The 18,835-nt window shown below is 39.2% G+C and overlaps 1 protein-coding gene across 2 annotated transcripts in view; it reads right to left on the bottom strand.

Moving 5' to 3' along the window:
* The window catches only part of pvrl2l (PVR cell adhesion molecule related 2 like), a 568,718-nt gene that overhangs the window by 453,442 nt on the left and 96,441 nt on the right, over window positions 1–18,835 (bottom strand). The gene's annotated exons all lie outside the window — the stretch shown is intronic.

Raw genomic sequence — 18,835 nt, 5'->3', positions numbered from 1 at the left:
GTCTTGAGTGCTCCATCGGGTTTGTTTTGAACTCAGTGCATCTACAGTTATGTTTTGGGTGTCTGTACTTTCTACTCCACTACATGTTTGAAGTGAACTGAAAAGTAAAAGCATTTTTCATTATTGTCAGACCTGCTGAAAAGCCAGATTTGTATTTTTTTTAAAACACGTTCATAGTTTAAGCAAAGAAAAATATACAAATAAAAACAGCTACAATAAAAAGATCTATCTGTACTTTAAGATATTTTTATCCCTGTAATTAATTTTAAAGAGGAATAACTCTACAACACAACAGTGGAAGAAAACAGGACTGACAGGCTTAACTGTGACAACACTGAGTATACTAGAAACAGAATCTATATGACATCTTTTATATTATCGCCTTTGTCTCTGTGTTATTGTCCTTGTATCAGAAAGAAGAAAAGACATTTATGTGTAGCGCTCTTGATCAGAGTTCTAGAGATTATCAGGGTTTGGGAAAAGGCAATATGTCAGGATTTGTTGGGGTTTTTTATTTGTTCTGTGCCGTTTTCCCCCGTCCCTTCTGTGTCTGAGCCTGGAGCTGGGCGGAGATTCTGGCTCCTCCCACACACACCTGCAGCCCATTATCAATCAAGCTGCACCTGTGAGGATAAAAGGACTGAGGATCCGACACTCAGGACCAGATCGTTTTGTCACCTTCTGGTTTTTCTTCATGTCACGTTCCGGTTTGTTTGTTCTCTGCACCTCCGTCTCCGACCCAGCTCACCCCGACCGAGACGAACACCTCAGCCTCTGACCCTGCGACCCACGAGCTGCTCCGAGACTACTTCACACGACATCGCTCCCAACTGTCTGCTCCGTATACCTTCATTTACAATCCTGTATCTGCAAATAAACTCTGAACTGTTTCCTGAGTCTGTATCTTTGGTCCTTCCGTCAGTCTGTACGACATAATAGTACGATACAAACATTTTAAACTCAACCATGATACAAGGAAAAGGCTTGAAAGACAAAAAACACAAAGACAATGTATATGTTTGAATATTTGAATGCGTATTTTAAATTTCTGCATGCTGGACTATCAAAAAAAAAGGGTTAGGGTAAGTTTCATTTTTGGCACAATAGAACGGAACATAATTTACACAAAATACTAGTAGTTTATTTAATATTTCCACGTTTTATGGGGTCCCACTGGTGTAGCTGGGTGAAGTGTCTGGGCTGAGGGAAGTCTGGGAGTCCCTGCTTAGACTGCGGTCCCCCACCCATCCCTGGATAAGAGGAAAATGAAAGAAAATGGGATGGATGGGTTTTATACAAATAATGCTGCTATAGATCGTGATCATTGTTCCATATCTGTCCAATTTAAGCCATTTCTCCAACATATGTGAGCCATTTCTCTTCTTTTTGTTCATGAATGGACAGGATGAGGAATTGTTATATTCATGAAGTCCAAGAGGTGAAAGTAGTTGTCTCAGAGGAAGTTGTAAAAGGATGTTAGGATCTGCCCTGTAGTTTGAAAACACTGATCCAAAAGTGCAGGAGGTTTAAAAAGGTTTGGGCCGATACTGTACAAGCATTAAGCACAACAGTAAAGCTCTGTTACATGGTGTTCCCTGCTCAAAGTGAAAAACTGCTTCTAAACTCACCGAGGCAGAAAAACTATTAGTTACGCTGCATTTAAATGTGACCAGACCGCATTCACCCAGCTCAAGGTCAAGGTCGTGTTTAAAGCGGACCCATTATACAAAAATCTACTTTTCAGAGCTTTAAACCACGTTAGTCGTTTCCACTCGCTATTTAATCACCCGAAGTTGAATTTGGAGTGGTTAGTGCGTGTTTGAGCAATCTTTAATCACTAATACAGTACAGTACAGAATGCGTTCAGCCAAATTGACAAATGTTGGATCGCAATGTGACTCCGAAGTGCTGTATGTTTGCAAGTTTTCTCCCCGACAAAACCCACAACGTCGATGAAACGTTCTGCACCGACAAAGGCGCCTACGAAGGTTTGAACTTTGTTTAAACAGGACAGAAATGTGAGAAAATCTTAATGACTGTGTGAGAAAAGTGTATAAAGTGTGTGGTGAGGGGTTTTACAGCTGTGAAACATAGAATAATTGTAAAAACTAGCGCTGATGACTTTGCAGATTTTGCCTATAACACTGTAAACTTGTTTTCACAGCAAAACCGGTACACTTCCACTGCTCTCTGACTTTGTTGTACAATTTTATTTTGTTAATCAGGCGTACGTGTAGGATTCGGCAGCGTGGCGTAGTCACTTTGTTACAAATGGAAAAAAAAAAAATTAAAAATCTGCAGCTCGGTAACATGTGCAGCTATCCATAGGAAGGGATGACACCTGCGTGGATCTTTGTTGTGATGTTTACTGCGACGTCAGCTCTCATTAGCCATTGTAGTTTTCTAATGCAGACATCTACGGGCCAAATTATACCACAATAATCCACCAGTGTGATAGATTTTAACTATATAACAGACACAAGAACAACTGGTCTCCTTTAAAGCTGAGCAAAGTGTTTTCAGTGGGTCAGTTTGGGTCCACACGCTCTTCATTTACAATCCAACTTTATCATCAAGAAACTAATCATTTGTACGGTTGTGAAGTCGTCTTTAAAGGTGGATTTTAAATGGTCAAATCATGCAACAAATTTTCCTTTCATTTCATATTCAAGAATAGTTTATACAACTCTAACTCATTTAGGTCCCAACCTACAGTTTCAAACGCGTTCTTTTAATAGATCTGGGACAGGATCTCATGCCACAGAAAAGAGATAAGTGTTGGTAAATTACATCTCTGGAGAAACATTAGTTCCAAAAAGCAGTACTACACTGACAGCTGAAATATAAAACTAAATCAATTCTGAAATCGCATTCTGAAAAAAGTGAAGGCAAAACTGTGAAGTGAACTGGACAATTTCTGTACTAAAGATGATGCCAAAATGCAGTCTAACACGATCGCTCGTCTAACACTTGTCGTCTGGGAATTGTGTCTTGTCCCATGCATCAGTTTTGTTTTTTAACCCCTTGTCCCCTTTTTAAACCAATAAAATAAATCACCTTCACCTTCCATAATGGTGAGCAAGTACATCCTCACACATGTACAATAATCTGACCAATGACAGTAAAACTAATCAGACATGATCAAGAGTCAAACCTTCAAAAGACTTTGCAAAATCTGTTGATTTTCTTGTTTCTTTGGTTACAAAACATTTTAAAGGGGCACTATCTACGTTTTAAGTGGAGATTCAGAAACTTTATTTTCCGTTTAGATCATGTGACTCCATCAAACCATACATTTCAATTCAAAAGTTTGCACACACTTTTTCATTAATGTTTCTTCTTTATTTCCATGGTTATTTACTTTCTCGATTCTCACTGAAGGCATCGAAACTATGCAATGGGTATATATGGAACGTAACAAAAATAAGCTCAAAATAACTCAAAACCTTTGAGATAAAAAAAAAAAAAAACATCTTAAAAAGAGCCCGCTTTGCTTTGATCACTGCTTGGCTCAGCTGTGAAGTGAAAACTGTTTCAGGAGACTTCGTCATGAAGCTCACTGAGAGAAAGACAAGGGTTTGCAGCACCGTCAACAGTAAAAGGCAACAACTGAGAATTTGGTGCTAAAATATAAAAAAAAATGTATTAATTTAACTTTTTTTCCCTTTACTACATATATATAAATGACTATGAAAGTTATCCAGTGCAACTTTAACATTTTGTATTTTATTATATTTTGAGTTTAGCCTTTTTTTAATGTTTTCTACCTTCACAGAAAGCAACGTAAGTGTATTTGTATAGCACAATTCATACACAAAGTAATTCAAAGTGCTTTACAGAATAAGAAAGACATTAAAATCACACTACAACAAATTAAAAACAAATATTTTACTATGGATCAGACCTGGATGACTGAGGGATTACACAGACATAAATAATCATCATAAAATTAACATTAAAAAGAAAAGTGCAGATTAAAACCTTTCAGTCACATGCACAGCTAAACAGAACTTGCTTTTAAACATTATCAAAGTAGAGAAGTGTACATTTTTTCAAAACAACATCACAACAAGCTCATATTCTTAACTAGACATAACATAGCTAACAAGAAACTGGATTCTTTCCTAAAAAAAAAAAAAAAGGAAGGTTCTTAGAAAAGCAACAGCCTTAGACTAAAACGAAAATAAGACTGAATAAGAAAAAAATTTGGTTCGTTGAGCTACCTGCAGAAAGCCCCAAATACATGTAGTCTGGAATAAACAGGACACACACTGCACTTGTCTCATTTTGTCTCATTTCGATGACATGATTACAGGTAGTTTGTGCTGCTGCTGCTGAAATAGCCTCTGCACAGAACATATGGGGGCTGTGCCTTAGAGACCGTGATAGAGGCTTGTATGCAGAGCCATTTTAGAAAACCACCAACACAGTCGTCAAAAGACATGACGATATCCAAGCATGTCAAAAATACACACTATAGGACGTGCTTTGGCTGTTTAGATTAATATGCCCCTGACCAAAAATATGAACAAGTGTATACAGTCAACTGTTGTTTAGAAAATGCTATATTTGCCAAAGACAACGCATGAACATGTTTTATCAGTTTTACTTCTGTTTTTGATGCCCTCCAAGTCCCCCTCCAAGTCCCCCTCCAGTGCGCTATCGCAATCAGTGTGCACCCCGCTAATGAACTACTGCACATCACATCAGGTTTGTCAAGTTGCTCGTGTACAGTTTTATATCATGTTTTTGTATATTTTTGGAGAATTGTCGTGTAGGAGCATGAGTGACGTAGGGTTGTGGTTTCAGCGTTGCACGGAATCTTACAACTAACTGTAAGAAGGGTTAGAAAAAGCCCTGGGAGAGATCGCTAAATTACTCAAACATGCATGGATGACATCAAATCCTCTTCAGGCATGTTTTTGATGAGGGGAAAAGAAAAAAAATAAATAAATAAAAAAATAGCATAATACTCCCACTTTAAAAAAAAGAAAAAAAAATGTTCAAAAAGTTATTTATATGTATAATTTGTGGTGTGTAGATGCAGGTATAAATTGGCACAAATTGGCAGATAGACAGGTGCAAATTGGCAGGCACATGTCAGTTTTATTGTGGACAGAATATCTATAAAAAGCTTAATATTAATGAATTTGGGTAATGAATGAACTATGCTATACACGGCATCTGCTAAAAACGTGATCAGGGGGTTTCAAGTAGGTTTGTCAAGCGAATCGATACTCAGATACTAAACAATACTTAGTAAGTATTGACACTGATACTGATATTAATACTGTATCAATACTGAACAAAAAATAGAACAAAGTTGGACCTTCAGAACAGTTTAAGAATGATCTGGAAGAAACTACTATAATGTTGTATTGAAAAATATCAGTGCAGTTAGAAATGTTCGTATCACTAGTTTTTATGGGCTGTAAAAACCAGGGCAATAAAAAAATCAAAACAATGGCAGTTCTATCTTTTGACTGGTTAAAAGTCCTCAAAATGGCATCCATAACAGGAATAAGTCATGTGACAGTGAGCAAATAAAAGACTAATGAATTTAAGACTGAAACGATTCATTTGATAAAGTAATTTGAGTAATTGGCTATGAACAATAACTTAAACTAATATGCTTTTAAGGATATTTTATGGAAGACAAACAATTCATAGACTGCTCGATTAATCAAAGTAAATAGTCGACAGAATTATTCAATTACTAAAATAATCAGTATCTGCAGCCCTGAATGAATTACTATTATTTAATCCCATAGTTTTCTAAAATATATTGTGACAATCTATGAACATCTATAATGATTCCTTAAAAAGTGTATGACTCCTGACACACCTGTACGGTCAATGTATGTGTAAAAATTCTCAACTTTAAGTGCATTTTATAGTTGAAGAATTGGACAGATGCCGAGTATATCTCCAGAACAGTGCTGTCCGTGTGTGTGTGTGTGTGGATCCTAAGGCCAGTCGTGTTAAAAATGCATGCTCCACTCTCCCCGGTCATCCAAACAGCAGATGGAGAAAAGAGGAGACTTTAACTTTTAATCAAGTCCAACCTGTCAAGACATCCGCTCCCCGAGACCGAGCCGAACACGGAGAGTTTAGGAACGGTTAAAAGGCTCTGGCCCCTGTGAAGCGATGGTGCTGTATTCGGCCTATAACGTAAATTAAAGGGGAAATATTATGCAAAATGACGTCACCTTTTACGAGCTTTCAGGCAGGTATAACAGTGCCCCCTCACCATTAGATTACTATAAATTGTAGTTTGATAGACTCGTGCGTGTTTGAGTAATCCTGTATTGTCTTGCATCTGGGCTGTGTGCTCAGAAAAATGTCTGTTTTCACCTACCCCCCATCTCCACCCACTTCCCTGTACTAACTTGTGTTTATTTAAAAAAAAAAAAAGTCATACATGTAGGGTTCAGAAATGCTGTGTTGTTTGCCAGAAATGTTCCAGTATGGGATTAAACAGCAAGGGGATGTCACAAGATCACGTTACATGTCACATCTGCGGAAAAGCAATCCAGTGTAAAAGAAAAACTCATGTTTTTTTGTCATATTTGTGCCTATAATGAACAAACATGCAAGTTTTCTACCATGTCATAATGTTGTTCCTTCATCAAAAATATGTCCGAAGAAGTTTTAAGCGTCACGCCATATTTGACTATTTTAGTGTTCTTTCCCGGGCCCTATTCAAACTCTGCTTTGAATAGGGCCCGGGAAGATTATGTACAACGCTCCGCCCACAAGCCTACGTCATCCACGCTCCCACTTGACAATTCTCCATAAATATACAAAAACATGCCACAAAACTGTACACAACAACTTGACAAACCTGATGTGATGTGCAGTAGTTTCATTAGCAGGATGCAGACTGATTGTGCTGTGATAGAGCTCTGAAGGGGGAGTGACTTAGCACAGAGAGCAAAGGGCGGTGAAGACTCAGATCATAAATATGAATATAGCAAATATAGCATTTTCAAAACAAAAGGTAACATGGTGATCTAAAAATGTTATGTGTTCGCAGTTAATACCCCATAGAAGTAAAATACTCGTCTTTAACATATTTTACTTGGATGCACTGAACACTTTTTACACCTGACATGGCAACACAATAGAATAAAAAGGTGGAGAATTAAACTGTAAAACTGTCCACTCTCCACACAGCACAATAACGCTGCTGCAGTGGTGCTTTTGCCTGTGCTGTTGACTCTCAGGTCACATGGGCGTCCCACTGGACACACTGACCCCATCACTCTTCATGGGTCTATTTATTATGGGTCTGACAGAGTGTGAGAGAGTCTAATGAAAATTCATACACTGCCCCCTGTGGTCGGACCACTCACCCACGTCGGCTACACAGCAAGAATAAGACCTCTTTACTCTGGGATTTACTCTCAGCAGAGGATAAGTTTACACAGAAATGTCCACTGGGTTTTAGAGCAGTAACTGTCAGATTTGGAGTTGACTAGTCTGTGGTGATTTTTATTTTATTTTTTTTATCCGGTACCTAAACAATTATTTTTATAGTCCTTTGGGAGATTTTGATAAGACTAGTTAAAGTTGAAATATGCCCAAAAAAGGCCTTCTTGATACACCGTTTAAGGGTTTTTAAAGAGAGGGTTATGCTTTTTAATTTTTTTTTTTTTTTTTTTTTTTTTTTTTAGCTTTCTACTGTGTTATAATTGGTCCATTTCATCCATTCTTGCTCGAGGTTTTACGATCTCTCCCAGACCCTCTTTAAAGTTAGCTGTAAAATTCTGTGCAATGCTCAACTCACAAGCCTATACCTACTGGTGAAAGGTAGAAAGGTAAAGGTAAGTACAAGTAATAAAGTACTATATTTAAGTAGAATTTTTAGGTATCTGTACTTAACTTAGGGACATTGTACAGTGGGTACTTTTTACTTAGCAGGTATCTGTACTTTCTACTCCACTACATTTTGAACAGGACTGAAAAGTAAAAATTATGATTTCAGGTGTTATTTTTACCATATTTGTGTTAACGTCTTGACTAAAGTTTTCAAGTTCAAGCTTCGACTTTGAGCAAACAAAAATAAATACACAAAATTAATACGAAAAAATAAGAAATGTATTCTTATTGCTACTGTTGAATAAAAAATATATCCAATAAATTAACAACACTTGAGCGAAATACTTGATTTTCTCATGCGATACTTTTACTTCAGTAACAAATTGAGTACTTCATCCACGACTGCCTACGTCATCCATCCTCCCACAGGACAACTCTCCACAAATATACCAAAACTGGACACAGCAATTTGACAAACCTGACGTGATGTGCAGCCGTTTCACAAGTGAGAGGAGAGTCAGAGTGTCAAAAACAAAGTGAACCTTATAAAAAATGTTGTTTTCTAGAAATATAGCACTTGCAATACAATAAAAGGTAACATTGTGGTCTAAATATGTTATCTGTTAGCAGGTAGTACGTAAAATACTCCCTCTCTTTAAGCCTGGACCTGTGCTAAATGTTTAATTGATACCATGGATATATAAAAATCTTACAATTTAAAAAGGCTGGCCCTTCGTTAAATCATATGGGGATGGGTTTTTTTTAATACACCAAGTATGACAAGGTTCAGCATTTGTGGAGTTTCATTTTGAATATTTATTATGGAAACACTCGAGTTTTTTTTTTTTTTTTTTTTTTTTAATTGGCTGTTCTGGGGCAAATAAACAATTGATTTAAAAACACGAGATGTAGATTTGTTATTTGTGATGTGGTGTTGGACCCACAGGGAAGAGTTTCAGAATCACTAGTTTAACACACTCTCTCCTCTCTTTCTGTCTCTCTTTGTCCCTTTCTCCCTCCTCTCTCTATGTCTCTTCGATTCATCTTTCTCTCCTTTTCCCTCTTCCTATCTCTCTGCCCCCCTGTCTCTCTCTTCCTTTTCACTCTCTCTGTCTCATCTCCCTCCGTCCCTCTCTCTATGTCTCAGTCTCCCCCTCTCACTGTCTTTCTCTTTCACACTCTCTCTGTCTCCCTCTCTCTCTCTGTATTATCTCCATTATTCTCCATCTGTCTGTCTCCATCATCTCTCTCTTCTCTCTGCTTCTCCCTTACCCTTTCTGTTTCTATAATTTCTCTCTATGTCTGTCTCCACCTCCTCTATTCCACTCTCTGCCTCCATCATCTCTCTCTCTCTCTCCTCTATCTCTTTGTCTCTGTCTTCCCCTCTATTTGACAATCTGTCTCTCTCACCATATTTCTCTGTCACTATCATCCGTCATCTTTCTCTGTTTCTGTCTCCCCCTTTCCATCTCTGGCTATCTCTTTCACACTCTCTCTGTCTCTCTTACCATTTCTCTCTGTCTCGCTCACTTCTTTCCTCTTCCTCCCTTGCTGTCTCGTCTCTCTCTCTCTCTCTCTCTCTCACTATCTCTCTCTCTCTATGTCTCTGCCTCCCTCTATTACACCGTCTCTGTCTCTGTCTCACCTTTTCTTTCTCTCACACTATGTCTCTGTCTCCTCCCCTCTGTCTGGCTATCTATTTCACACTCTCTGTCTCTCTCACCCTTTCTCTGTCTCTCTCACCTCTTTCCCTCTACCTCCCTTGCCGTCTGTCTCATCTCTCTCTCTGTCTCCCTCTCTATGTCTCTCTCTCTTCCTGTCTCCGCCTCCCACTCTATTACACCCTCTGTCTCTCTCTGACCCTTTCTGTCTCTCTCACCTTTTTCCCTCTTCTTCCTTTTCTGTCTGTCTCATCTCTCTTTCTCTGCCCCCCTCTCTTACACCCCCTCTCTGCCCCTCTCTCTCACCTTTCCTCTGTGTCTATCATCTCTGTCTCCATCACCTCTCTTTTCTCTCTCTGTCTCTCCATCTCACTTGGATCAGTCGAGGTGATGATAATAAGGCGCCTCTTTCACAAACAAGTCTGAGCTCAGATCTCTAATGAAAGGGGTCAAATAAAAATAATTGGGGTCAGAGTGTCTTTTTTTTTTTTTTTTTTTACAGCATATTCTTGACTGAACGAGTCGAGTTAAGAGCCTGCCCACAAATCATTAACCAAACTCCATCACTGTGTATTGATACGTATTCATCTGCAATACTTCCACACAACCAGCAAAAGTCAACCCATTTTCACAGCGATAACTCACTCTACGATGACAGATTTGTTTTTTTTCTATATAACTGCAAACTATTTTCCAAGCCAGTTTAATATCACCAACAGAGCATATATAAAACTCTACTGAACCATGTTTGCACAGTTTGTATAATTCCAGACTTACAGACCGGCAGCGAACGTTTCCACGAACATCGAGTAAACCCAGGAGGAAGAGAAAAGTGTCTTACCTGGAAAAGAAAGAAAAGACATGATTAGACGCATTGCATCATCGCCACGGTAACAAAATTGAGAGATGTTGCACGCGCTTATAGGCCTCTGCAAACTGTAATTTTCTGGCCAACACGACTCTTCGGTGTCTGCTACACGTGGTCAACCAGGAAGTAAAATTACAACCTTCGCCCAATTTTTAAAAACTACACAAAACTACAAAAAATAGGCAAGATTTTTAGTAAACGCTGGAATATAATGACGGTAACTGTTTTAGTAAAATGCGTAGTCAAACCTGTCCACACTTTTGCTGCTATATAGTTATAATCTATGACAGCAGTGGATAATTAAGTTATATTTTGGACAGTTTAAATCGAAATATTCCTCTAAAACAAAGCCTGTAAACTTTATGTTAGAAAACTGGAGTGGAGAATGAAGTACAGAGTAGTGGGTGTGTATCGGTGGTGGTGAAAACAGGAGTTAATCGAAGCGGAATGACGACAAACTTGCACGAATCATTCCAAATACATCTCTGAGAGGGTAAATACAAGGAAACGACGATAACGCGGCTACGGACCAGACCTGGACGACTGAGGGATGACGCAGACAACATGGTGGAAAGTTCTAAAAAGTTGATGTTGCAGAATTGGTCGGGTTTAAAGTCTTCTTATTTTGCCTTACGTTGGCCTCACAGCTAAACAAACAGTCCAGAAGGAGCAGAGGTGAAATACATTTGACTACAGACTTCAGAAAGTGTGGACAGTCACGTAGCAACAAGTTAAAGACAGGGGCCAGACTGGACACTGGCTGCTGCTGGAGATAATTCAACTAAGCTTCACCTTTGGCTGTTAAATGATTTCTTGTATAGTAATGCACTGGTGAACATTGGATTTTTTTAGGAACTAAGAATCAAAAATGTGTGGTAATAGAAAAGAAAGTACTGCGATTTAATGTTGAAAATGACATGCTGTTGTCTAAATAAAGAGTCTTTTTTTGATAATCATCCTGGTATCAGAACTGAATCCATGCGGGTTTTGCGTTTTCCAGAAGAATTGACGAAAATAAATACAAGTAATACAAGATTAACATTTCAGAACATGTTTGCACAGATCTAAAACTATATGGTTGGCAGTTTTTACGCAGAATAAGACAGAATATTTTGTTGTTTGTGGACAAAATGATGGGACTTCAAAAGCTGTAGCCTTTGTGGTTTGCTAATTGTGTCCGTTCAGATTGCAAACTGACCCACACTGGAGCTGGGTTTCTCAAACAGTGAACTGCAGAACACAAACTTTGCACGTGCAGTTAATGTCGCTCATGGACTTAATTTGTGCGATTGGTGGTGGTCAGAGACGCCATTGGACAAGACTGCCACTCCTCTATCAGTCTGTCTCAGGGCAGCTTAGCATCAAGTAAAGCTGGACTGTGTGTGAACCAAAATTCATAAAAGTGTGAGCACATTTGGTAAACAGACTACCGTTTTACTTTGACAATGTTCAAATAGGAGATAAAAACTGAGCTATTATGTGAAACAGTAGTCGTATCTCAAGCCTTTCCCACGTCACCCAAACGTTACAAACGTTTTCTTAATAAATAAAATCTAAATGGTATCTGAATTATACTCGTAATTCTATGGCCAATGTCAACGATTCACAAAAAGATGTTTAGTAATTCCAAGTTTATGGCGCTGTGAAATGTGACACTACTTCCTGTTTATGATCAGCTTTTTCTGCATTTATTTCACTTCACTTCTCTGCGCCTCTCAGTGGGTTTGGCTCATGTAAATATCTGTTTTTAATTTATTTATACACAAGTAAAGTGCGTCCATAAAGAGGAAACAGCTGTTGATTGTGTGCTAGCTTTGTTTTGCGGAGCATGTCGCTTCAACTCCAGTCCACTCCAAAGTGAAACTATAGAAACAAGCAAAAGACGAAGTTTAAATCTGTCAACTGGACAAATCGCTGCTCATCCAAGCCGCTTCTTCAGTTCTGGTCAGATAGCTGGTGGACACTGCCTTATATCTATGTGAAGGGAGGAGCTAAATACACTGAAACTGTAAACAGAGCTATTGTCTCCGGTTTCAGCCTTAATGACCCTCTTCAACCTTTAATGGCCCTCCTAATGTGGGAAACAATGGAAACAAGGCTTTACACTTTAAAGACTAAGTTCTGTTACATTTTCGGGTTGAATGTTCCCCATGGTATTAAACTATTTCCATGGAGACACGCAAATCACAACACCAGGAAAAGTTTTGAGCAATAACACATCTGTAGTCTAATTAAACAGGTTTAATGCCATACTGTAGAACATTCCACGCGTCTGCAACAAAACACACGCCCCAACTTTGATACATTTTTTATGTTCATCCAACTATCTTCAAAGATCACCACTGACCACCAAAACATTACCATATTTTCCACACTATAAATCGCACTTTTTAATTATTTTATCCAGGGGTGTGACTTATACTCTGATGCGACTTATATATGAAATTATTAATGACAAATTAAAAAGCTCCTACACAACAGAAGTATTTAAAAAGAGGTATAAAACATTACTTTTTGAAAATTACAGGACTCAGGAATGATTCATGTGAACTGTTGTGGTTTGTAGTTTTTCTTTTGTTTACATATTGTGTCATTTGTTGTAGAACTGATGCTGCTTTTCTTGGAATTCTTGTGCGTTATTATTAAATAGGGTTAGGCATTATAAGTATAAAATACTTAAAATATATAATTTAGTGATTGGAGTGAGATCGAGACTAAACTTGTTAGCTTGTTTATGCTTTAGTTATCTGATTGACTGTTCATATCTTACGTACCAGACATGTATTCAGTTTATTGTCGATGCTTCAAGTAGCTGAATAAATATACCGGCAAACTCTTGGTCTCAGATTTTGTAAAATAAATTTCCCCCAACAACATGACTTATACTCCAGCGCGACGTATATATGTTTTTTACTTCATTATTATTACACTGGTGCGACTTATACTCCAGAGCAACATATACGCCGGAAAATACGGTACTTCAGATCCAATTGAACTAATATTGTGTTTGTGTTCAGCACTTTGAAATATAGTCTATCAATTGCGCTCGATAAATAAACTCCTCTTCCTTAATTTCCAGTATTTTTCCACTCCTCTCTCTCTCTCTCTCATCTGTTCTTTGCTGTTGTGGCTGTGCTGTAGTTTAATGCAGTGCGCTCTGTTCTGATCGCTCTCCTCCTCTGCTCTTAGCCCAGTCTGTGCCATGATAAAAGCTCTAATTGTACTCTGCGGACATCCACAACCGCTTCCCTTTTAGATGACGCTCTCTCCCTCTCTCTGCGTCTCTCTCTGCGTCTCTCTATCTGTGGTTCTCTCTTTCCTGTGCACTCGTTTGCTGACTTGGCTGCATGTTGCTCGGTTTAAATGGGACAGAGCGGAGCTAATGCAGACAATAATCACTTAACTCGACAAAGACTATAGGCCAAAACACAAATGGCAAAATTGTTAATCTAGCGAGTGGGTGATGAAGACAAAATGAGAACAGCTTTTTGTTTTGGGTAGAGCTGCAGTGATTAACCAAATAATTCCATTACAAAAATAATCATAGCCCAATTTGGATAATCGTAATCTGGACTATACAGACGCTGAAACGCACGTATAAAGACCTTTTAAAGACAGCGGCGTTATTGAATCAAAATGTCAAGTGGAGAGTCTGCCACCTGCGTTGTTGTCGCCATGGAGATGCTTCCTGGAATGTTCTACAGAGTGGCTTTAAGCTGATTTTCCTGCATGGAGATAAGCACGATAACACATTTCGTAGCATGATATATTGCGATAAATAATATTGCGCTGATTTTACGCCTCTGATGCAATTAAAATAAAGACTGCGATGGTTGGATATAAAATGACTTGCACAACCCTCAACAGCTCAAATATTCGCGCATAACGACAAAAAATAACAAAAATATCCCAAATATTGCGAAGAAAACATGCCCACGATAAATATTGAGTCTAAAAATATACTGTTCCAGCTTCATATACTAAACAATAAACAGAAATAGAAATTATTGTGACAGGCCTGGACTCCATAAAGCCAGATTACGTGTTATATCTGTGGAGAGGCATTACAACATAAGCAATATAGCGGCAAACTTTGATTATAACAAACACGCCATGGTTGCACAAATGAAATTACATGTTGTGATTCATATTTCGCTAATGTTTTGTGTTTATTTTCAAAGCCATTCTGTCTCCAAACACATCCATTTTGTGAAACCTGAACAGAGCCCAGTGTTTTGAATTCATCCGATTTTCCCACGCTTGAATGGGGCTTTGAACACACCACAAAACAGCAGGTCGCACAGGTCTGAGGAGGCGCCGCAATCTCACTCACAAACCATTATCTCATTTATTACAAGCCATTATGTACCCCTATCTCCAATCAGGCCCCATAGAAAACACCAGGCAACACCACGCAGGCTTTTATTTTGAAATTCTACTCTGCTTTTCAGGCTTTGGATACAAAACTAGCAAGCTACAACGAATTCAAGATTGTGTAAACAGATGAATGATTAGTTTATGTTTATGTGTGTCCAGATAGCGATGAGCAGCGGTGAGGGGTTTTTATATCTTGTCAAACACACCAGACAATTTCACTATGTCCGAGAATTCAACTGTGTAAATGAAAAACCGTCTGGGATCAAGCGCGGTCATGCTAATATCAATCAGGCTAATCACGATACAAATCTAGGGGTAATAATGGACTTAGATTTGAACTTTAACAGTCACATCAAATCAGTAACATCTGCAGCTTTTTATCATCTCAAAAACATTGCAAAAATCAAAAGGTATACTGTTAATCTCACATTTTGTTTATATTCACACAGACCTTTAAGTTAAACACCACACAGATATAGATTAAAGATATTTTATTTGGTTAAATCTATTCAATTTAGTTACAGCACATATGCATCTGTTCTTACCTGAATCTCCACATGGTCCAGACAAAGAGGGGGCGTGCCCTATGTCGGCCATTTTTAAAGCCTTGGGTGTGGTCGTGGGCCAGACCATGTGGAGGGGAGAACTGGGTTAAGTTATTTTTTCTGTTAGAATGTCTTTATGTGTTTTGTTTCAATGTTTAAGTGTTTATAGTGTTATGTTTAAACACGTTTGAGTTAAAGGGATTTAGGCCATCAAAGGATGCAGTTGATGGGGAGATCTTGCTAAAAGTTGTACCTACATCACCTGTAAAGTAGATGGTATATACCTGGGGGAGGTGCTTTGTGCTTAGTAGGGGATTTAAGCCAGCCAGGGGCTTCAGTGTAGTGTGCACATGGTTGTTTGGCAGATTTAATTTAAGTTATTCAAGTTCTGTTTTTATGTGAACAGTTTGTTATTTTCTTAAATTAGTTTGGTGTCTAACCAAGTCACCTTTTAAATATATAAAATATCTGTCCGGGAAAAGACACTTTTTTATGCGTGTCTGCCCCTTTCTTTGACCACATCGGGCCAGCTTCTCCACAGAGAGACTTATCCATGCATTTGTCTCCAGTAGGTTAGACTACTGTAACGACCTGTTCACTGGTCCTTAAGACAACTGCAGTACATCCAGAACACTGCTGCTCGGGTCCTGACTAGAACCAGGAAGTGCTTCACACACGTGTCCTGTGCTCAGGTCTGTGCACTGGCTCCTGTGGCTCAGAGAATAGACTTTAAAGCAGCTCTGCTTGTGATCAAGTCTCTCCATGAACCAGCAACAAAGAACATCTCTGACATGTCAGAGCCATGAACCATCTGAGGACTTCAGGGACTGGCCTCCTGCTGGTGCCCAGAGTCAGGACTAAATATGGAGAATCAGTGTTTCAGTTTTATGCAGCTAAAACCTAAAACAATCTTCCTGAAGATGTGAGACAGGCCTCTACTTTGACAATGTTTAAATCCAGGCTCAAAATGGTTTAGCTGTGCAGATGACGCAAATAAAAATACAAAATTCATTAGAAAAATTCAGAAATTGATTTATCTTAATTATTGACCAAAATATCATTTTTAATCCATATCACAACATTTAACACATTTTTTCATGTGATACTTTTAACTTTACCTCTGTATCTGTACTTTTACTTAAGTAAAAAAATTGAGTACTTCATCCACCACTGAGTAGGGCTAAAGTTGTAGTTGTATAGTAGTAGTAGTAGTAGTAGTAGTTTAGTGGTGGTAGAAACAGTCATGAAGTTATATTGGATTTTCTGAACAAATAAGATTATGTCATTTTTTCCAATAAGAAAACACTGAGCCCACACCACAGCTCAGTCCTTTAATACCTGTACTATAAACACGCCCTAAAGCAGAGCCCAGTGTCAGGGCAGCACAGAGGCCAGAGCAACAGACTGGAGTTGATTGCTGGAATTAGCATTTTGACCTCTGCCCCGTCTCCTCTGGATCACTTCCCACTGGTTAAATTAAAAAATAACTTTTACAAATGCTGTGAATGTTAAACAGGCCTTAGACAAATCTCGTAATCTCTTAAAGAAGCACAGCTCCCAGGAGCAGCAGAGTCCAGCCTCTATCTGACATGGAGAAGACACCGCCACCAATCCTCTTTAGGCCAGCGCGTGCCATATTGACACAAACTCAATTTGAGTCTTTTAAGACCATTCTCTCCATCCTGATCCTCTTATTTGTTTTACTCCACTCCTCTTTTTTCATCCCGCTGCCTCCCTCCATCCAAATGAATAAATGCAGTCAGTGACAAAGAGGTACGGGGAAACTAGGCCACTCCAACCTGGATACATCGTCCGAAGCAATTTGTGAAGAGAGAAGGAGGGAGTGGAAGAGAGAGAGGGGGGAGGGGGGCAGGGGGGTGAAAGAAATGGAGAGATGGAGAGAGAGGAGGAGGGAAGAAAGAGACAAAGGAGGTAAGAGAAGGAAGATGTAGAGAGGGGATTAGGACAGAGGAGGGGAGAGAGAGAGAGAGAAAGAAAGAGAGGAAGAAAAAGAGATGGAGAGAGAAGAGAGGAAAGAGAGAAGTGGTGGTGAGAGAAGGAAGAGATATACAGGGGAGAGAGAAGGAGGAGAGGAAAGACTGGACTTAAGAGCATCTCCAATAAAGAAACCCTTCTTTATTCACAGCTTCACAGAAAACAAGCAAAAGAGTGACACAAGGACAGAGACAGGGCCAAGAGTGGACAAAGGAGACATAGAAGAGGAGAGGAGAAAAGAGAGCAGAGAGGAGAAGAGGAGAGGAGAGGAGAGGAGAGAGGAAGACAGCAGAGGGGAGGAGAGAGGATGACAGCAGAGCGTAGGAGAGGAGAGAGGAGGAGAGGAGAGAGAAGGCGATCAGAGAGGAGGACAGCAGAGAGGAAGAGAAGAGAGAGAAGGAGATCAGAGAGGAGGAGAGGAGAGCAGAGAGGAGGACAGAGTGGAGGAGAGGAGAGGAGAGAGGAGGAGAGAGGAGGAGAGCAGAGTTGAGGAGAGGACAGAGGAGGACAGCAGAGAGGAGGACAGAGTGGAGTGGAGGAGAGCAGAGAGGAGAAGAGTCGGAGACGAGAGAGGAGAGAGTAAAAGAAAATGACTACAACAGACTGGGACTGGTGGAAGCAGTGGTCAGCGACACAAGCTTGGTCATTTTTATTCCAGATGCCCTTCCTCTGACACCCTAAACATTACTATCGATTAGAATGAGCCGGAATGAACAACGAGATGATGATAATAAAATAAATAATGCATTAGTCTCACAGGCACGTTTCCAAACACTCAGGGCTGTATCTCTCCCTCGCTCTTTAACTGGAGAACAAAGTAAAGAGACAGTGGGAGTATACTGGACAATTATATTAAATTAGGATTAAATGGTGAAACGAAGTACAGTAGTAGCAGTAGTAGTAGTATCAGCAGCAGCATTTGTGTAGGAGTAGCTGTGGATGTATAGTAGATATTATTAGTAGTGGTTGTAGTAGTAGTAGTCGTAGGAGGAGGAGTTGTAGAAGTAGTAGTTGGAGTACTAGTAGTGGTAGTCATTGTAGTCATAGTTGTAGTAGTTCAGTAGTAGGGCCAGTGGTGGAAGTTAACAAAGTACAAGTGATAAAGTACTGCACATTACAGCATGGTACAATTACAATTACAGTACATTTTAGGTATCTGTACTACACCATTTTAAATATTTGGCACGTTTTACTTTTACTTCACCACATTTGAGAGCAGATATCTGTACTTTCTACTCCATTTTTTAATTGGACTGAAAACGGGGGGTTGATCGGCAATACGGCGTCTTGAAAATAAGCGATTAAAGTACAAATACAACTTCGGGTGAGTGAATAGTGAAGGGAAACAACTATAACACGGTTGAAAGCTCTGAAAAGTCCATCTTACATAATAGGTCCGCTTTAAAGTCCACTTTCTTGTTATGCTAAAGCGGCTCCATTGCAGAAACTATACCACATCTACAACAGACAAATCACCACAAAGAAGTGAAGAATATTTCCCCATTACTCACTATAAACCCACAACTGTTGCGTTTCGTCTGTTGTCAGTCTGTTTGGAAATCTCGTCT

The sequence above is a fragment of the Periophthalmus magnuspinnatus genome, chromosome 11, assembly GCF_009829125.3.
Source record: "Periophthalmus magnuspinnatus isolate fPerMag1 chromosome 11, fPerMag1.2.pri, whole genome shotgun sequence".
NCBI lineage: Eukaryota > Metazoa > Chordata > Actinopteri > Gobiiformes > Gobiidae > Periophthalmus > Periophthalmus magnuspinnatus.
The sequence above is the reverse complement of the archived record's forward strand: the minus strand, read 5'-3'. Positions and strand labels throughout refer to the sequence as shown.